The sequence below is a fragment of the Neofelis nebulosa genome, chromosome 13, assembly GCF_028018385.1.
Source record: "Neofelis nebulosa isolate mNeoNeb1 chromosome 13, mNeoNeb1.pri, whole genome shotgun sequence".
Taxonomy (NCBI): domain Eukaryota; kingdom Metazoa; phylum Chordata; class Mammalia; order Carnivora; family Felidae; genus Neofelis; species Neofelis nebulosa.
In genome coordinates this window covers 1,203,306-1,224,970 of record NC_080794.1, presented here as the reverse complement: position 1 = coordinate 1,224,970, position 21,665 = coordinate 1,203,306, and the positions used below count along the sequence as shown (strand labels likewise).

The window sequence follows — 21,665 nt, the reverse complement described above, 5'->3', positions numbered from 1 at the left end:
CTAACTCAGCCTGGCACCTGCCCCATCAGGCACATCCTGACTCCACCGTGGACAAGGCCATCCCAGACCTTCAGGACACCTGTAGACTAACCAGGGAGCAGAGCCTTCCTAGGACTGTCAGGAAGCAACATTAAGGGATGTAGAGCTTTTGGCTGAGAAGGAGGCTGCAAGGCAGAGAAGCAGTCCCATGCATGACCAGAGCTAAAGAGTTAGCTGATGGGTTGAAGGTGATGTGGTCCCTTCCCCGAGAGAACCAGAGTCCCTTTCCTTGGTTCTCCCCCAGGCTCTCTCTTCCCTCCCTCCCTTTCTTTGACCCATCGTAACTTTTTCCCTTCTAAAGGCTAAGCAATGGCAAAATTAGCTGGATTCACTGAAGCCCTCTCTAGATCTGAATGGAAGCTCTGGAGACACGCCCTTACGAAAAAGAAAAAAAAGTAAAAGAAAAGATAAAACAAAGGAAACTGGAGTTTTAAAAATGTATCCACTGAAGCCAGGAAGGGAGACTAGAATCAGATAAAAAGCCATTCTATGAGGCCATGGCTTTCAGTTACCATCAACGCACAGGCGATTCATGAGTCTTCCTCTCCAGCCCCCCCTCTCAGCTCACGCCCGTCCGCCGGCAGATGCTCGACACCTGCACAATCTCAAAATGACACGCGTCCAAGGTAACACTTTGCTCTCCCGCCGCCAACTCAATCCTCCTCTGGGTATCCATCCTCAAGTCATCTTCCTGGACATGCCAGAAATCTGACAGTGGTTTTGGAGCCCTTCTTTCCTTCCCCTGGGGAGCGTGTTCTACCCGTAACCAAGTCCTGTTGAGTTTGCTGCCTACCTAGCTTCTGGAATGGTGTGCTTCTTGCCACTCACACGTATTCCACCCTGGTCCGAGTTGCAATCATGTCTCGCATGGGCTGTAATAAAAGCTTCCTTCAGGGGCGCCTGGGTGGCGCAGTCGGTTAAGCGTCCGACTTCAGCCAGGTCACGATCTCGCGGTCCGTGAGTTCGAGCCCCGCGTCAGGCTCTGGGCTGATGGCTCGGAGCCTGGAGCCTGTTTCCGATTCCGTGTCTCCCTCTCTCTCTGCCCCTCCCCCGTTCATGCTCTGTCTCTCTCTGTCCCAAAAATAAATAAAAAATGTTGAAAAAAAAAATTAAAAAAAAAAAAAAAAAAAGCTTCCTTCAGGGCCGCCTGGGTAGCTCAGTGCGTTGAGCGTCTGACTCTTGATTTTGGTTCAGGTTGTGTGATCCCTGGGTCATGGGATCGAGCCCCACAGCAAGCCCTGCGTCAGGCTCCATGCTGAGCATCGAGCTCCTTGAGACTCTCTCTCTGTCTCTGCCCCTCTATTCTGCTCATGCTCTCGCTCTCTCTCTCTCTAAAATTAAAAAAAAAAAAAATTAAGCCTCCTTCACTTGCCTTTCTGCACCCAGTAGGTTTCCCTCCATTCCATAGCAGATAACACAGCCATAGCCATCTTTTTTAGAACATAAAATTGTATAATCACATTTTATACACACACACACACACACACACACACACACACTTAAGAGCCTCCTTTTTTATTGAGGCATAATTAACATATGACATCATATTAGTTTCAGACATAATGATTCAGTATCTGTGTGATCACTGTGGCAAATCTAGTTAATATCCATCACCGTACACAGTTACAAAAAAATGTTTTTTCTTGTGGTAAGAACTTAAAAAATCTACTCTCTTAGCAGCTTCCAAACACTCAATAGAGCATGATGAACTGTAGCCACCATGCTACATATCGCATCCCCAGACTTATTTATTTTCCAGCTGGAAGTTTGTACCTTTTGATTCCCTTCACCCATTTCACAACGCCCCGCCCCTGCCTCTGGCAACCACCAATCTATTCTCTGTTATCTATGAACCTGTCGGGTTTCTTTTTTAATACCACATATGAATGAGATCATATGGTTTTTGTCTTTGTCTGACTTATTTAGCAAAATGCCCTCAAGTTTCATCCATGTTGTCTCAAAGGGCAAGCTTTCATTTCAAGAGCATTTTTCTCTTCTAATAAAAATTCCTTCCTATTATTCATACGATAAAGACCAAAATCCCGAATGGGGCTGTGTGGACTCCTTGAGGACAGAGATTGTGTCCTTTCTTTTTCTGCCCTGCCTTATATTCCTAGTACTTGGCACAGGCTGCCACAGTGAAATATTAATGGCAGATATTTCCAAAGGGGGTCGTGTGGCCTTGGGAAGATGTCTGTAGCCCTCGACCGTGGGGCTCAGTTACTCCTTCTATAAAATGGGCATGGTAACAGTGCTTCCCAGGAGACTGTAATTATAAAAGCTGCACAGCTCTGTTGTCAATGTTTTCTTGCACAAAAGTGCATGCAATGCACCTGAACCCTTTAAATATACTGTTTTTGATTTCTGCATTAAGTGTTTCAACTATATGTATTTTAGCCTTATCGATATTTCGAAGTACCAACTGTGCACCCAGAATTGTCCAACGTGTAATGGTTATGATTTGTGTCCAGGAAACTTGCAATCGTGTACAACTGATATTAATCCCAATGGAATCAGGTAACAATATTTAGGTCTTCTGAGGTACATTCATTTATTATTATCTACCTCTCTTTTTAAAGTCCCAACCTACGTAAGAAGTCTCTATTATCTCCACTCTACAGATAGAGAACTGGGAGCAAACAGATGTGGCATGACGTGCCCAAGGGCAGAGAGTCAGAAACAGAAGAGGGAATGATACTCATGATAATTTGCATTTGTGAAGCTCTCTTCCTCCTGAAAAATCCAAAGCTCTTAGCAACGCACAATGGAATCCATCATTACAAAAATGCTATGAGGTTAAACAACAAGTATTGATAGCCCTAAGAGAGAAAAGTTTTAAGATGTAGTTGTGTAGCTAACTTCATAACCATGCAGTTAGATTGGATCAAAAAATCGTATTTTGCATCGCACTCGAACAGGGATTATTAGGAACTCAGAGAGAGTTCCAAGGCAGAGTGAATTGCTGAGTCAAAGTTCTCCCAGCTACGTCTCTTGCTTTCTGCTCCCTGAGGTTAAACCAGAACGAAAGACACAGGATAAGCATTGAAGGGAATGCATGTGATTTTGGAGCCAGTCAAACATGACTCTTTCTACTTAGCACTGTGATCTTGGGCAAGTAACTTAACCTTGAATAACCCTCTTTTCTCATTAGAAGGATAGGTGTAATAACTCCACTACACATGGAAATTAAATATGAAAAAGAAAGAAGGCATCCAGCATGGTGTCTGGACCAAAGGGTTGTTTAACAGTGGCTGATATTGACACTTGTATCTATCAGTGATAATAAATGGTTTCTTCCATTTTTAAAACATCGTAAGCAAATGGCCAAGTTACCTAGGCAAGAAATTCTGAAGACTAAACATGTGCATGGAATTCAGGTAAAAGTGAAGATGGGGGTCAGTTGAGACTGATTAGCAAGCTCCCTCCTTCTACGAAGTCCCAAATTTTCATGGGAGGGCCCACTCCAGTTCCAATGGCAGATCTGGGGCCAAAGCTGAAGGGGGCTTTCTCCAGGTTGGACCTCAAAGATAGGGAGCAAACATGGAGAAAGATGGCAGAATCTTTCACGTCAATCCAAAGAATACCTCAAAGAACAAAGCAAGAACAAATTCTAAACCTTGGGGATCTGCAGGAGATGTCCCTGGGGGAATATTCCTAGGGAGTAATGATTAAAGAAGTAAGAAGCTGAATAAAAATGCTTTTCTGAGAACACTAAAGCCAAACCTTCCCTGGAAGACAACCAGGAAACTTCCACACCACCCAAGATGTAGCACATTGTCTGAATCTCCATCTGTTAGGGAAACTCCTATTAGGCAAACAGAATGCCTCCTTTAAAACACTAAAATCTTTGGTGAGCAGAAGTGGGCACTCTACAGTTTACTGCTTACTGCCAAATAGTTCAATCCCATGCATTTGTCTTAATATCTTGCTGAGAATGGAAGTTTCAGGGAATCAAGTCCAGGAGAGAGAATCACTTTGGAGGTGATGGCACCATTTGGCGGGAGTCCATGGAACCGATACACCATGAACATCAAGGAGGGAGTCAGTGAAAGCCCAGGAGGCTGCATCACGGACCAGAAACTTCCTCGGAGTATGAAGGACTTTTTCATATAATTTAAGCTGGAAATTGTTTTCTTCTAAAGCAATTAAAGAAGAAATAAGAAAAAGAAATAAAAAGCATCCAAATTAGAAGGGACAAAGTAAAATGATCTCTCTCTGCAGATGACACAATCTTATATGCAGAAAACCCTAAAGATTACACACACACACACACACACACAATTATTAGAATAAATGAATTCAGCAAAGTTGCAGGATACAAAATCAACACACAAAAATCAGTTGCATTCTTACATATTAACAATGAACCATTAAAAAAGGAAATTCAAAAAACAATTCCATTTCCTGTAGTATCAAAAAAATAAAATAATATAAAATGCCTAGGAATAAACTTAGCCAAGGAGAGTTGTACACTGAAAACCACAAAATGTCTCTGAAAGAAATTAAAGAAGATACAAATTAGTAGAAAGATATCCAGTGTTCATGGATTGGAAAGCTTAATATTGTTAATATGACAGTACTAATCGAAGTGATCTACCAGTGCAGTGCAATCATTATCAATATTCCAATGACAATTTCTGCAGAAATAGATAAATCCATGCTACAATGCATATGAAAACTCAAGGGACAAAACAGTCTTTAAAAAGAAGAAGGAGGGGCACCTGTGTGGCTCAGTCGGTTAAGCATCTGACCCTTGACTTCAACTCAGTTATGACCTCATGGTTCGTGAGTTTGAGCCTTGAGTCAGGCTCTGAGCTGACTATGCAAAGCCTGCTTGGGATTTTCTCTCTCCCCCTCTCTCTCTGCTCCCCTCCACTTGTGCGTGCACACATGCACGTGCACGCTCTCTCTCTCTCTCCATCTCAAGTAAATAAACTTCAAAAAACTTTTCTAAAAGAAGAAGAAAATTGGAGGGCTCACACTTTAAAACTTATTACAAAGCGATGGTAATCAAAATAGTATGGTTCTGGCATAAAGACAGACTTACAGACCAATGGAATGGAATAGAGAGCCCAGAAATAAAATCTCGCATATGGAGTCAAATGATTTTCTTTTTTTTTTAATGTTTATTTATTTTCAGAGAGAGAGAGCGAGAGAGCGAGCACATGAGTGTGAGTGGGTTAAGGGCAGAGAGAAAGAATCCCAAGCAGGCCCCTTGCTGTCAGCACAGAGCCCAACTTGGGGCTCTATCTAATGAACGATGAGATCATAACCAGAGCTGAAATCAAAAGTCAGACACCCAACTGACTGAGCCATCCAGATGCCCTGATGGTCAAATCATTCTCAGCAAGAATGCCAAGACCATTCCATGAAGAATGGGCAGTCTACAACAAATGGGGCTGGGAAAACTGGATATCCACCGGCAAATGAATGAAGCTGAATCCAGACCTTACAGTGTACTCAAAAATTGACCAAAAATGTACCATAAATGTAAATATAAAGAGCTATATATAAGAGCTGTAATGTAAATGTACATATAAATGTAAATATAAGAGCTGTCTCTGAGAAGAGACAGGGGGAAAGCTTGTGACATTGTATTTGGCAATGATTTCTTGGCTATGATACCAAAAGCACAGGCAACAAAAGAAAAACCTTAATTGGACCCCATCAAATTTTAAAACTTCTGTGCATTGAAGGATAGAGTCAATAAAATGGAATGTCAACCCTCTCAATGGAGAAAATATTTGCAAATCATATATCTGATAAAGGGTTAGTATTCAGAACATACAAAGAACTCCTGCAACTTAACAACAAAACCAAATACCTGATTAAAAATGGGCAAAGGATTTCTCCAAAGAAGATAAACAAATGGTCAATAAGCACAGGAAAAGATACTCAACTTCACCAATCTCTAGCGAAATGCAAATTGAAACTGCAGTATTTTTATAAAGGAAAAAAAAGGAAGGAAGGAAGGAAGGAAGGAAGGAAGGAAGGAAGGAAGGAAGGAAGAAATAACCAGTGTTGATGAGGATATGGAAAAATTAGAGCCTTTATGCACTGCTGGTAAGAACGTAAAATGATGCGGCCACTGTGGAAAACAGTTTTCCACAAGAAGTTAAACCTAGAATTACTCTATGATCCAGAAATTCCACTTCTGGGTATATAACCAAAAGACATGAAAGCAATAATTTGAACAGATATTTCTACCCACATATCCATAACAGCCTTATTCATAATAGCCAAAGTGTGGAACAACCCCAGTGGCCCTCAGTGCATGCATGGATAAACAACATGTGGTATAGGCACACAATGGAATACCATTCAGTCTTAAATAGACTCTGAAATGTTGACACTTGCTACAACATGGATGAATCTTGAAGACATTATGCTAAGTGAAATAAGCCAGTCACAAAAGGACAAATACAATTTGAGTCCACTTATATGAGGTACCTACAGGAGTCAAATTCACAGAAACAATAAAAATCGAATAACGGTTGTTAGGAGCTAGAGGAACAGGGAAATAGGGGGACAATTGTTTAATGGGTACAGAGTTTCAGTTTGAGATGATAAAAATAGTTCTTGAAATAAATAGTGGTCATAGTGACACAACATTGTCTGTGCACTTAATGCCAATAAGTTATGCACTTGAAATGGTCAATTTTATGTTATGTGTATTTTATTAGAATAAAAAAAAATTTAAGGAAACACTTAGGTATAAATCTAACTAAACAGGTACAATACTTGTATACTGAAACAACACAATGCTGATGAAAGAAAATTTTAAAACATATAAACATGTAGAGAAATATACTATGTTCATGGATTAGAAGAATCAACACAATAAAGATGTCAATTATCCCCAACCTGATACATAGATTTATCATAATGCCTATCAAAATCCCTTCAAGAGTTTTTATAAGTATAGATAAGGTTACTCTAAACTTCATAGAGAAAAGCAAACAAATTTGAAGAACCAACACAATGTTGAAAAAAAAGAATAAAGTTGGAGGAATCAGTCTACCCAATGTCAAGACTTCTAGCTACAGTCATCAAGATTCTGTGGTATTGGCAGAAGCACAGACTTATAGATCAATGGACCAAAACAGAGAATTCAGAAATAAACCTATACAAATATGCCCAGCTGGTTTTTGACAAAGGTGCAAAAAGCAATTCAGTGAGGAAGGATAGCTTTTTCAATGAATGGCACTGGAACATTTGGACATATAAGCATTTGAACCACCAGCAAAAAACAAAACAAAACAAAACAAAACAAAACCAACTCAAAATGGATCACAGATTTAAATGCAAAACATAAAACTATAGGAGAAAACCAGCAGGATCCAGGGCTGTGAGCAAAGATTTCTTAGACTCAACTCTAAAAGCATGATCCATAAACAGAAAAAATTATACCTTTTTAAAAACTTTCAGCAGAATTATAAACTTTTGCTCTGTGAAAGACCTTGTTAAGAAGGTGAAAAGACAAACTTCAGCCTGAGAGAAAATACTTGCAAACCATACATCTGACCAAAAAACCTAGCATCTAGAATATATAAAGAACTCAGCAGTAAAAAATAAATCACTTTAAGAATGGTCAAAAAATATGAAAACACATTTCACCAAAGAGGATACATGGGTGGCAAATGAACACAAGAAAAGCTGTTCGACATCACTAGCAATCAGGGGAGTGCAAATTAAAACCACAATGTGACTCCGCATCCATCAGAATGACTAAAAAAAAAAAAGAAAGAAAGAAAGAAAAAGAAAAAAATTGGTACAACTGGGTGGCTCAGTCAGTTAAGTATCTGACTTTGGCTCAGGTCATGATTTCACAGTTTGTGAGTTTGAGCCCCGCATTGGGCTGTCTGCTGTCAGCACAGAGTGTGTTGGATCTTCTGTCCCCCCACCCCACCCTGCCCTACCCTGCTTGTTCTCTCTCTCTCTCTCTCTCTCTCTCTCTTTCAAAATAAATAAATAAACTTTTAAAAAGTCTATGTATATACTACGTTTTTTCCTACACATTCATCTTATAATAGAGTTTAATTAAAAATTAGTCACCATAGGGGCGCCTGGGTGGCGCAGTCGGTTAAGCGGCCGACTTCAGCCAGGTCACGATCTCGCGTCTGTGAGTTCGAGCCCCGCGTCAGGCTCTGGGCTGATGGCTCGGAGCCTGGAGCCTGTTTCCGATTCTGTGTCTCCCTCTCTCTCTGTCCCTCCCCCGTTCATGCTCTGTCTCTCTCTGTCCCAAAAAAAAAAAATAAATAAAAAACGTTGAAAAAAAAAAATTTAAAAAAAAAAAAAAAAAAAAAAATTAGTCACCATAAGAGGGGCGCCTGGGTGGCCCCGTCAGTTAAGCGCCCAACTTCGGGCTCCGGTCGCGATCTCGCGGTTCGTGGGTTCGAGCCCCGAGTCTGGCTCTGTGCTGACCGCTCAGAGCCTGAAGTCTGCTTCGGATTCTGTGTGTGTCTCTCTCTGCTCCTCGCCCGCTCACACTCTCTCTCTTTCTCTCTCAAAAATAAATAAACATAAACAAAATTAGGCACCATAAGACATTAACAACAGTAATTAATAAAATAAAATAATTATAACAAACTAATAAAAGTTATGTGAATGTGGTCTCTCGGGGTGCCTGGGTGGCTCAGTCGGTTGAGCGTCCGACTTCGGCTCAGGTCACGATCTCGCGGTCCGTGAGTTCGAGCCCCGCGTCGGGCTCTGGGCTGATGGCTCGGAGCCTGGAGCCTGCTTCCGATTCTGTGTCTCCCTCTCTCTCTCTGCCCCTCCCCCGTTCATGCTCTGTCTCTCTCTGTCTCAAAAATAAACGTTAAAAAAATAAATAAATAAATAAGCAATTTGACAATAAATTTCATATATTAAAAAAAAAAAAGAATGTGGTCTCTCTCTCTCTCTCTCTCAAAATATCTTCTTGTACCGCACTCACCCTTCTTGTGAGGATGTGAGATGAGAAAACGTCTACGTGACGAGATGAAGCGACGTGAGTGATGGAGGCACCGCAGCATTAGGGCTACTGTCGACCTGACGATATGTCAAAGAGGGGATCATCTTCTTCCAGTCCACAGTTGGCGGTGGGTAATTGAAACCACAGGAAGTGAAACAGCAGATAAGGCGGGGGTGGGGGCGGGGGGGGCCAGTAGTGTCTTACTCAAACTTGTCTTGAATAAAGAAGAGAGACCTGGAAAAATTCTTTGGCCTGATACTTGTCATATCATCCTGAGTTCCTAGCTCCCTGCTTCATGCGACAACCAATAAATCAATTAGGGCCGGGCCAACAGAAGGGAGTCCTCTCTGATCAGCATTCTCAAAGACAGTCGGCACCCAAACACAGCAAATCCTTTCTGCCAAACAACCATCCTCCACCACGTGCGATCAGACGCTTGGAAAGCACTTTTTGATGAAGTCAGCGAGCAGAAAAAATGTGCGGGAGGGGATTTTACTACACGTCTGCACACAAGCAGAGCGGCGGTGCGCTGAATCGGATCCAGGACAATAGGATACGGGTGTCGTTGCGGTCCTATACAACGAACAACAATCATGGGGACTATTCGCCCTCCTGAAGGACGCCGGCCCTGCTGGTCACCTTGGCCGGCAGAGCAGCTGCTCCGGTAGCCAGGGCATCTGTCACTCCGTCGGCCATTGCTGAGAAGTCCAAGTGGGCACCCTCCTAATGGCAACAATTCTTTAGGCGGCCTTCGACCCATGACTTGATGAAAAAGAGAAATCGGTTGCCTCTGCCCCATGTCTCAGGAATCTGGATTAAGAAACGCTGAGGAAAAGAAGCGATTAGCAGAGGAAGACAACCCAAAAAGTTCATGATGGCAAAAGATATGGGGCAGACCCAGGAGGCCACGGGAAAGCCAAAGTTGCCAGCACCTGGAACTCTGGAGCAGAGAGAAGAAAGTGAAGCAGACGGGCAGAGGGAGGTTGGAGGTGCCAGGAGAAGAGCCTGGAACCCTGAAGGAAACGGAGGGGGGGGGCATAGGCAGGCCCTGGCACAGCCCACGGCAGCCTACCAGCTAACCCCTGCCTAGCCTTGTGCCCTCCTTCGGCCTCTAGCAGCTTATCATCACATTTTCTGGAACAAAGCTCTCTCCCTAAGAGGAATTCTGGTGCCAGCTGTTAATGTGCCTCTCTCTTACCCCCCTACAAATTAAAGCACCGCCTACCCTCTGCCTCTAAGTCCATCAAAGGGATTAAAGGTCTGCTGCTCCGACTACAAAAAAAAAAACACAAACCTACCAAATCAATAACCAGGGTCAATTCAGCACGATCCCGGTTCCCACTGGCCCATCTGACAGAGTGACGGCCTCTGTAATACACAGAAGGTCTCAGTCAGTTGTGGCCAGGTACTGAGAACTTCCGTGTCAGCCGAACGTGAGGACTTTGCTTGTGTCAGATCTGTGCCCCCCGTGGGCCCCGTTAACTATGACACCACCTGCACACCAGCGAGGACAAAACACGCCTGCTGTCAGCTCTGTCCAGGTCACAACCTCCCCGGGCCTCAGTGTTCTCGTCAGCAAAACGAGGCACTTGGACTAGAACAGCGGGTCCAGAGGAGACACCAGAGAGCCCAGGCAGGGAGCGGGGAAGCCTGCACGGCAGACGAGAGGGAGTGGGGCTGAGTACCAGCCCCACCCGCACCCCAGCTTCTACCAGAGGCAGCTCGACTCTCACCCCTTCTTCACACTGGGCCCCCTGCTCAGAATGCAGTGAACGAAATGTTTCCACTGCTGGAAGTGCTTGAAAACCACTTGTCTCGCTGTTCTCTAAATTCCCATCAGCAGCTTCTACTCGGCTACAGGATCGCACTTGTCATTCCAGGAGCGAATGTTTCCGCTACACTTAACAGACCCATATGACTCCAAGTCAGAATGTATATCCAGGAGGATCTGATCCAGGAGGCGGAGAGCTGCTGAAAGGGATTTCAGGGCTAAGGCGAAGCACAGCCGGGTCCACGGCAGCCTGTAGCCCACACGGTCCTTCTGCTAAGAGCGGGCCCCAGCGTGTAACGGGGGAAAGGAGTGCTAACCCTACCCGAACTCCCTCATTATCTCTCAATAGTTACTTCCTCTTCTGCCATAACAGAATCCCATATCGTGTCAGCAGGTACCACCCAGGATAAAAGACGACAGGGGCCCCTGGGTGGCTCAGTCGGTTAAGCATCCGATGTCGGCTCAGGTCATGGTCTCTCTATTCACAGGTTCGAGTCCCGTGTCGGGCTCTGGGACAGCTCAGAGCCTGAAGCCTGCTTTGGATTCTGTGTCTCCCTCTCTCTCTCTGCCCCTCTCCCCCTTCTCTGTCTCTCTCAAAAAAAAAAAAAAAAGACATTTCCCAGCCCCCTTGCAGCCACTTGTGGATGAGTGACCAAATTCCAGATGGTGACATATCAGCAGGAGTATTGTCCGGGACTTCTGGGAGGCTTTTTCAACAAGGGGGCAGCGTTTCATGCTCAGCAGCCACCCTAAGTCATGGAGACTGAGGCTAAGAAGACAAAACAACAGGTTAGTGGGAGCCTCGGTCCCTGATGACCTTGGAGGCACCATATCAGCCTGGGCTATGCTTCTAGAGTCGCTGTGGGCGAGAGACATGAGCTTTCATCTTCTTTCAGCCACTGTTATTTTGAGTTTGAGGTCACAGTCAGTTTGATCCAATCTGGCAAATAATTAATGCCCCAAAGTTGCAGTCAGTAGGGACGAGAGAGCCTAAAATGTCACAATTTTTGGAGGAGGTCAGATGGCAGGCGAGAACGACACAGATGGAAGCTGGAAACTGGGTGAGCCTTATTACGCAGGGACAAAACATTTGGTAAAACTGTCACCCGTGGTTCCTTGGGTCAAAGACCACAAGCTGAGATCTGTGCAGAGAAGGATCGATGGAGAGAATTCAGTTGGCAGGTGGTGGCCATTATGGCTTCGTAATGGGCCAACCTGCCCAGGCCCAACTGTTCCCAGAATGCCTGGCCAAAGGCGTCCATTAGGGTGGGTCTGAAACTGTTCCACTTTCCTCTGGATTCCCCTCCAGAGGTAGACCTCCAGCTTCCCGGTGATGCGACCCACGCCAGGCCCTTACTTAGAAGTACCCTGCTCTGGATGCTCGGCTGCTACCATCTTGGAATTCGGAATTTTTGAACAAGAACCCTTGCATTTGCACTTTGCACTGTGTCCGGAAGATTATACAGGCGTTCCTGCTCCGTGATTCTGCACCTCTGGCTAGACCCCGATGCAGTCTTCTACGCTTCCCTTTTAACAGAGTCCTGGGAGAGCGAGCAAGCTCACACAGAGTGATCCAGCCCCAGGCAGGGTAGAGAAGATAGCAAAGCCGAGGGAGGAACTATCTGCCTGCAGTCCCTGCTCTCGGACCCCCAAGGAAGCACGGAAGACAGCCGTTCCGAGGAAATGAGATGGTGATCTCCACACGGGGGTGGTGATCTGCCGGCAAAACCATTAGCCTCACAGCCGAGTGCTCTGTTTCAGGTGGCCTCCAACCTGAGACATCAGGTTGGAGGAGAGAGCAAACAGTAAAGGACAAGAGTCGGTGGGCTGGAACCCCACAGGTAGGAGGGAAACTTACCTCTGAAAATCCCCTGCAGTTCACCTTTCCCTACTGACGCTTGCTCAGTTGGGAAACACCTCTTCTTCTGAAAAAGGAGAAATTGAGCTTTTCTGGAGACCTGTCTTTACCCTGTCGGATCTACAGCTCGTTCTTTTTTCCACATTCTCCTTCTTTCAGACAGGCAGCCTTCCGGGGGTATCGGACATCCTGAGGTTGCGTTGATCACAGGGCCAGATAATCCGTGGACGGGAGGAAACCACAAGGAAGCAGGAAAGGACTTTCCAGTTCTCAAGGCCGAGCATTTCTGGAACCGGCTACAGTGAGTGACAACCACAGTAGGTGACGTTGCACCCTGGTGACCAGAACCAGGTCAACAATTTAGCCAAGATGTGATAATGGCGAGGCCGGTATCAGATCGGGGAGTGGACGTGGGTGGGCTTTTGACCCTCAGACTCTGACCTTAGGACTTCTGCATAGCAGGTGGGGACGGGGGCGGGTGCAGATCCTCCCAGAGCCAATCTGGAAAGCACAACCGACAGAAGCCAGATGGTTAACGACGCTTTCTTTTAGGAAAGCACAGAGAGTGTTGACCTTCCATAGGTCACCAGGTAACTGCCCATGTTCAAGGTAGATCTTTTCTGTTTGCTAGCCCAGGGCAAAGCCTGGAAGGCAGAGAGCTCACATCGATCCTGGTCTTCCTGAAACTCTTGGCACTTCCCCTTCCCAACCTCTAGAGTCAGTGCTACTTATCACCCTCACTGTGATGATTAAATCTGTGTGTGTGTGTGTGTGTGTGTGTGAGAGAGACAGAGACAGAGACAGAGACAGAGACAGAAAGAAACATCCACCCAATCTCTCAACTGACCCTGAATCACTAAATGATTTAGAATCTACAAGGAACTATCTCATTCTTTTCTGAATTCTCACTACTAAGAGCAGGACTTGGCATCATACTACTGCTCAGTAGACGTTGAGCCTCGGGTGACTATCATATCTACAGTATCTCCTCCTCCTCCTCCCTTGAAGATTGGGGTGGGGGTTGGCAGGGTCCTGGCAGCTTACCGGCTCCGCCCCACCTTGTCAGGAGTGGCGGCCTGGGGACCCCCTTCTCTTCCCGCTAACTGGGGATAGCCGTGGTTCTTTATCGGCACCGGCCAGGCGGTCCTGGGTCGGGCTCCCACGCTCCAGAAAAATGCAGCATCGTAAGCACACCGTTTGTAATTCAGACACCACAGTTGTGCCTACATTTCAATTGCTGTGTTATAACCAACTTGTATCCTCTTGTTATGATTTAAAGCCTACCAACTTCAACCAATTAAAAAAGCAATCCGGTGGGCTGAGGGGGAAAGTCTTGCTGCGTGTTTCGCAGCGGTGCGGTGGGCCCCAAATCTGTGTTTTCTCGGTGATGCTCATGGACACCCCAAGGGTCTGTGCAGTCCCGGAGTCCTGAGAAGTGGTTACCAGACATTTTAGGTCCACTGATAGGGAGTCACGTGTGAGGGGAACGAAGGTCATTTCCTTTGCCACCAGGCCCTTCCTCAGGTACTCTGTATGTGCTGAGCGTAAGTGCACGTCCAGCATCTTGCAGAACGGGTGGTCCTGAAACGTGGGCCTGTCTCTCCAGGGGCTTCTAGCTGAGCTCAAGAGAAAAGACAAACCCAGATGCGACGATAGAAGTAAGGACCGGGTTGCGTGGTAATGACAATAAATGCAGTAAACACTGCAACGTTCAAAACAGTGCTTCGCAGGGAGAGGCGACAGGAAAGCGTTTGCTCACGTCACACTGTGCTTAGTGGCAGAGGTAGCACTGAAACTCACGTCCCTTTGGCACGTGGGCCGTACAAGTTCAACACGGTCGAGTCACCATATTGGACACCTGAAACTAACCTAACGCCGTCCGTTAACCAGCTGGGGTTGAAATAAAAACTTAAATTAAACCTACAACCCATCAAATGAAAGATCACAGAGCCCGGGTTCAAATCCGGGTCTTCCAGCTCTAAGATCTCCGTCCGTTCCACCACACCGTATTTCACAGATGCATTAGAAATTTAAAGAGCTATGGGGCGCCTGGGTGGCTCCGTCGGTTGAGCGTCCGACTTCAGCCAGGTCACGATCTCGCGGTCCGTGAGTTCGAGCCCCACGTCGGGCTCTGGGCCGACGGCTCGGAGCCTGGAGCCTGCTTCCGATTCTGTGTCCCCCTCTCTCTCTGCCCCTCCCCCGTTCATGCTCTGTCTCTCTCTGTCTCAAAAATAAATAAACATTAAAAAAAATAAAAAAAATAAAAAAAAGAAATTTAAAGAGCTGCTCTTCATTCCGTTTGGGAGAGGGAAAAAGAGAGTTTCAGCCTCCTTCGATAGGACAGTTACATTCACGGAGTCCACATTTATGGACCCAAAGAGGGAGAGGGTGCCTGGGTGGCTCAGTTGGCTCAGAGTCCAACTCCTGATTTCAGCCCAGGTGATAATCTCACGGTTTGTGAGTTCAGGCCCCGCATTGGGCTCTCTGCTGTCAGCACAGAGCCCACTTTGAATCCTCTGTCTCCCTCTCTCTCTCTCTGTCTCGTTGCCCCTGGCCCACTCATGCTCTCTCGCTTTCAAAACAAACATTTAAGAAAACATAAAACAAACATTTAAGAAAACATAACATTTTTGTTATGCTACGTCATGTCCCTCACCTCCACCCTCGGGGATGTCCCGAAAAAACAGGAAAACAGCCTCTTCTCTGCAATTTTCTTCTCCCCCAAGGAAACTTCCACGGGTCGGGTGGAGCAGTCCAGGTTCCGTCTCGTGCGTTCCATTCAGCCAACGACCACACTTCTGTTCTCTCCCTCGGTGCTGATGGCCATTCTGTTCCTCAGTGTACCAAAGAGTGTTTAGATGACCAGCAGCAAGCCCTGTAAGCCCAGCAGTGAAATGGAAAGTGTGACGTTGGAAGATTCGTTTGGATCTGCCTGAAAATGGTGTGACTTGTTTCCAAAATCTATGGTTGAGGGCGTCCCATTGTTAACCTAAATCTTTCACCTTGTGACCGCTAAAACTTTTCCTTGCAGTCAGAGTTTAAATGGGGACTCTAGTCAAAACTGTTCTTGTGGTTCAGTCTTTCAGCTGATTAACTTTTTCAAAAGCGTGCGTCCAAGGGGCAATTCAAGATGTTGTGTTGGCATTAGCTCAGTGTCGGAGGCTGTCTGCTGGTCCCTTATGTGTGCAATAAAAACTTTTACACTGCATGTTCAGAAGGGGAAAAAATAAATTACCCATAATAGGAAATTAAGAGGAATTGCCATGGAATTGCCATCATAAATTAGATGGGCCGTCAGGAAAATATGATGGAATGGGCTGCTATGGAAAAGCTTATTTCTCTGGGCGCATTTATTTTGCATGAGTTTTTATTATTCAGTAGCTTTAGATTCAATCAATGTGCCTCCATCTGTCTTAGATGGCCAGGGTTTTTTCCCAGGGAAGAAATGGGGGAGGCTGCCCACCCAGACTCTGCCTGAAACCACGAAGGGATTTGTAGAGGAATGTTTTAAGAAACCAAAAAAGCATTTGCCTCCAAGAAGTTAGTGCAAAGGCATGTTAATGAACTTCCCAAAGAGCCAAGATGAAATTTAGAAACTTACAGAACTGAAACATGAAGCCTGTCAATACAGTAACTTTCTTGGCAACTCTAGCCTTGTGCCTCTAGGTCTGGAGCAGTAAGGGAGTGGGCAATCTTCTCTCCTTGGCCTTGGTGAGATTCATCTTATGTTTTCCTGTCTCTGGAAAAGATTGTGCTGTCTTGGGAGACATGGCCACCATTGCTGTCCTCGGTAAGATGCTACCTCACCGGGACTGGGTATCCAATACTCAGGATGCCTTCTTTATCCTGTCGTAGAAGATATATCATCCCAGCTTGTGAAGAACAGAAAGCAAAAGGCTGCAGATGGAAAAATGGGTTATCAGGGCAACTCTTTCTCCTCTTATGAAAGTTGTCTGACCCACTGAGCTCATGGGGATGGTTGTTCTTAGGTGACCCGACACGCTGAATTTTCATAGAGGTTGATTTTTTCCCCCAGACACTGTACTTGGTGATATTGGGACAAAAATGATAACACAGCCACTGCTTTTAAAGGACTTTGGTACAGAGGCAAATTTTAGGTGAAATTCCAAGATACGATAAAAATAGGAAATAAGCACAAAAACAAACAAAAGAACAATTTCGCCGTTCTCCCCACCCCTTCCTCACATCTCCTCTCTACCCCCATTCCTGGGAAGCCTGGGAGATTTATCTGATGATACTAGACAGAGTAACAAAGCCAAAGACCTGGCTTCGGAAGTAGGAGGCTTAGAACCTGGTTCTGACTGTACCCATTACGGGCCTCCTGGTCCTGGAAAGTCATCCAACAACTCTGGGCCTGGCTCAAAAGTGATTTGTTCTGCAAATAAGTTCTGTGAGGTTTTAATGTTCCTTATACATCTGTGTCAAACCTGCTCTTGCATTGGGCCTTGTGTAACAAAAGGAGGAACACACTTAACCCCTCATTCATTCATTCATTCATCCAACAAATATTTATTAATCACATAAATTTTTACCAGAAAAAAGAATAGGAGGGGCACCTGGGTGGCTCAGTCGGTTAAGCGGCCGACTTCGGCTCAGGTCCTGATCTTGCGGTCTGTGAGTTCGAGCCCCACGTCAGGCTCTGTGCGGACAGCTCGGAGCCTGGAGCCTGTTTCAGATTCTGTGTCTCCCTCTCTCTCTGACCCTCCCCCGTTCATGCTCTGTCTCTCCCTGTCTCAAAAATAAATAAACGTTAAAAAAAAAACTTAAAAAAAAAAAAAAGAATAGTAAAAGAAAGACAGCAGTTATTACAATCATATAAAGAAAATGTACAGTGGAAATTGGCAAGGAAGAAGTTAAACTTTTACTCTTCACAGACGCATGATACTTTATGAGGAAAACCTGAGAGACTCTGCCAAAAAATTGCTACAACTAATTCATGAATTCAGCAAAGTCACAGGATATAAAATCAAGTACAGAAGTCGGCTGCATTTTTAGACACCAATAATGAAGGAGCAGAAAGAAAATAAAGGAATCAATCCCATTAACAGTTGCACCAAAAACCATAAGATACCTAGGAATAAACCTAACCAAAGAAGTAAAAGATCTGTACACTGAAAACTGTAGAATACATATGGAAGAAACTGAAGAAGACACAAAGAAATGGAGGAACATTCCATGCTCATGGATTAGAAGAACAAATGATGTTAAAATGTCTATACTATCCAAAGTAATTTACACATTCAATGCAATCCCTACAAAATAACGCCATCATTTTCTTCACAGAGCTAGAACAAACAATTCTAAAACTTGTATGGAACCAGAAAAGACCCCAAATAGCAAAGTAAGGTTGAAAAAGAAAACCAAAGCTGGAGGCATCACAATTCCAGACTTCAAGCTGTATTACAAAGCTATAATCATCAAAACAGTATGGTACTGGCACAAAAACAGACACATAGATCATTGGAACAGGATATAGAACTCAGAAATGGGCCCACAAATGGATGGCCCACTAATCTTCAACAAAGCAGGAAATAATATCCAATGAAAAAAAGACAAATGATGTTGAGAAAACTGGACAGCGACATGCAGAAGAATGAACCTGGACCACTTTCTTACACCATAATAAAATAAACTCAAAATGGATGAAAGACTTAAATGTGAGAAGGCAACTTTCAAAATCCTAGAGGAGAAAACGAGAAGCAGCCTCTTTGACCTCAGCCACAGCAACTTCTTACTAGACATATCTCTGGAGGCAAGGGAAACAAAAGCAAAAAGGAACTATTGGGATTTCATCAATATAAAAACCTTCTGCACAACAAAGGAAACAACCAACAAGACTAACAGGCAACTGATGGAATGGGAGAAGATATTTTCAAATGACATATTGAATAAAGAGTTAGTATCCAAAATCCGTAACGAACTTACCAAACTCAGCACCCAAAAAACCCAAATAATCCAGTGAAGAATGGGCAAAAGACATGAATAGACACTTTTCCAAAGAAGACATCCAGATGGCTAACAGACACATGAAAAGATGTTCAATATCACTCATCATCAGAGAGATACAAATCAAAACCACAATGAGATACCCCCTCACACCTGTCAGAATGGCTAAAATTAACAACTCAGGAAACAACAGATGTTGGTGAGAATGCAGAGAAAAGGGAAACACTTTTGCACTGCTGGTGCAGCCACTCTGGAAAACAGTGTGGAGGTTCCCCAGAAAGTTAAAAATAGAACTACCTTATGACTCAGCAATTGCACTAGTAGGTATTTATCCAAAGGATACAAAAATGCTGATTCAAAGGGGCACATAGGATCCCAATATTTATAGCCAAAATTATTGGAAAGAGCCAAGTGTCCGTCGACAAATGAATAAAGGTGTGGTATATATATACACAATGGAATATTACTCAGTGATCAAAAAGAATGAACTCTCGTCATTTGCGACAATGTGGATGGAACTAGAGGCTATTATGCTAAGCAAAATTAGTCAGAGAAAGATAAATATCATACGATTTCACTCATCTGTGGAATTTAAGAAACAAAACAGATGAACATAGAGGAAGGGAAGGAAAAATAAAGTAAGATAAAAATAGAAAGGGAGGCGAACCATAAGACACTCTTAAATATAGAGAACAAACTGAGGGTTAATGGAGGGGAGGTGGGTAGGAGGATGAGCCAAATGGGTGATGGGTATTGAAAAGGGCATTTGTGATAAGCACTGGGCATTATATGTAAATGATGAATCCCCTGAAACCAATACTACACTATGTGTTAACGAACTTGAATCTAAATTTTAAAAAAATGTACAGTAATATCACGATTCACGGTTGCAAACAAAGTCTCCACTGAGTTTTCTTTTAAAGAAAGGGATTTCTTTGAGGGGTTTGTAGACATTCTGCAACCGGGAATTGGCCAGGCAACCCGGAAGGGCTGCTCTAGCAAAGCCTCACCACTTTTCCCAACAACACCTACCTCCATACTGGGCGCCAACTGCACAACTCACCAACTGCACAACTCACATTGCAGGACCATGGGTCAGATGCCAAGAGCTGCCTGCCTACTGACCCACTTGCCCCATGGTGGCGAATCCCACGGCCAATAAATAAATAGACAAGCGTGCATGAAAATGTCTTTGGGAAATCTTTTGCCAAGAGCCAGTCGTCAATTTTATTTGGAATTCAGTTGGGAGTACAGGGAACTTGTGACACAGTCTTCATCTTTTTAAAAAATTACTATAAGAAACATACTCATTGTTAAGAAAAATAGCAAGCAGAACAACATGATACAAAGTAAAAACAACAAAACTATTTCCCATCCCACCCATTTCCACTCCAAGAGTTACATTATTTAAAGAATATTTTATTGTGAAAAGTTTTTAGACTATGTAAAAGTAAAGAAAACAGTGCAATGAAACAAAATTACAAGCCCGAATTCAACACAATCCATCCTGATTCGTCTAGATTACCACCTATATCTCCTTCCATGCAGCATATCAATTCACCTGTAAATATATTAGTAGATATCTCTAAAACAGGAGTCAGTTGGCAAAGGGCCCCAGAAGGTCTCCGTCATAACTACTCAAATCGGCCACTGGAGTGCACAAGGGCCACAGATGACAATGTAAACAAAGGGGGCCGGCTGTGTTCCAACAAACTTCATTTACATTACATGCTATGGGCCAGATTTGGCCCACAAGCCATAGTTTGCCAACCCCCTGCTCTAAAAGACACAAACTTTTTTCTTTCATACACAACTTTTCTCCGTCATACTAAAAGAAGTTAATAAAGAACTCCAGGGGCACCTGGGTGGCTCAGTCGGTTGAGTGTTCGACTTCAGCTCAGGTCATGATCTCGCAGTCTGTGAGTTCGAGCCCCACATTGGGCTCTGTGCTGACAGCTCAGAGCCTGGAGCCTGCTTCGGATTCTGTGCCTCCCTCTCTCTCTTCCCCTCCCCTGCTCATGCTCTGTCTCTCTCTGTCTCAAAAATAAAATAAAAACATTTAAAAAAATTAAAAAAAAAAAAGAACTCCATTCTTTAATATCCTCAGACCTAAAAATGCTAATAATTCCTTACTATTATCAAAGTCGGTCAGTGTTCACTTTTCCTGGATTGTATTGTAATCTTATTTACATTTTGTTTATTTCTGCGTACAGTTCATTTAAGTCAGAATCAAAATAAGACCCACATATTCCAATTGCTTGTTATATCTTCTAAGTCTCTTCTAACCTCCAATGTATCCCCCATCTCTTTCCTCCCCTTAAAATATTTGTTGAAGAAACAGAGTCTCAATTGTCTTGTAAAGGTTTCCAGTTTGGGTTTTTTGATTATATCTCTGTGGTGACACTTAGCATGTTCCTCTGTCCCTTGTATTTCTTATAAGTCACTAGTAAGATTTAGAGTCTTGATCAGATTTAACTTAATTTTTTTTTCTTTGTCCCAGGACTGCTTCTTCAGGAGGCACATGATTCTGATGGTTTCCTTCTCTGTAATGTCATCAACCACTGATAGTCATTGTCTGATCATATCTTAAGTTTGCTATCCCTTTTTCATTTATCGGTTAAATTCCTTTAAAGAGGAACTCTACTATTTGGTTATTCTGAAATGCAGATCATACGAGAAACCTGAAATAGTCCTCTGCTTCTTTTCTTTAATGTACTTGTTTTTAAAATAATGAAATGATTCCCTGAAACCCTCCAAAGATATCCAATGAACGTTTCTTCTTTTTGATGTCATTATGAGCCTATAGATTTAAATACTGCAGTCATGATCCTTATTAATGTTAAAATTGTCCCATCTTTGATTAAGAACTTGTTCAGGTTAGGTCTTCAGTCCTGTGGACATCATTCTAGTATTATTTCATAACGTCTTTTCTTTCCGGTATGACAAAATCTCCAGGCTCATTTGCACCCCAGACCTAGATGCAGGCATTTCTCTGAAGACTCCTGGTTCCTTCTAGTGGTTAGTGACATTTAGAGAACATAATCTAGATTGGAGGGATGCTTACTGCTACCATGTTG

The 21,665-nt window shown here is 43.9% G+C and overlaps 1 long non-coding RNA gene across 3 annotated transcripts in view; it reads right to left on the bottom strand.

Annotated features, from left to right (window-relative positions):
* Positions 1 to 1,171: 1,171 nt before the first annotated feature.
* LOC131492505 (uncharacterized) overlaps positions 1,172 to 21,665 on the bottom strand; it is an 80,398-nt gene continuing 59,904 nt past the window's right edge. For 2 of the 3 annotated variants that reach the window (XR_009252080.1, XR_009252082.1), the window contains 4 exons: positions 16,223 to 16,467; positions 15,278 to 15,496; positions 9,203 to 12,688; positions 1,172 to 1,370 (listed from right to left, as the gene is read on the bottom strand). This is a non-coding gene — a long non-coding RNA (uncharacterized LOC131492505). Of the gene's footprint in view, positions 1,371 to 8,934; positions 12,689 to 15,277; positions 15,497 to 16,222; positions 16,468 to 21,665 lie in introns of those variants that run through there. The other variant, XR_009252081.1, reaches the window with a different exon arrangement.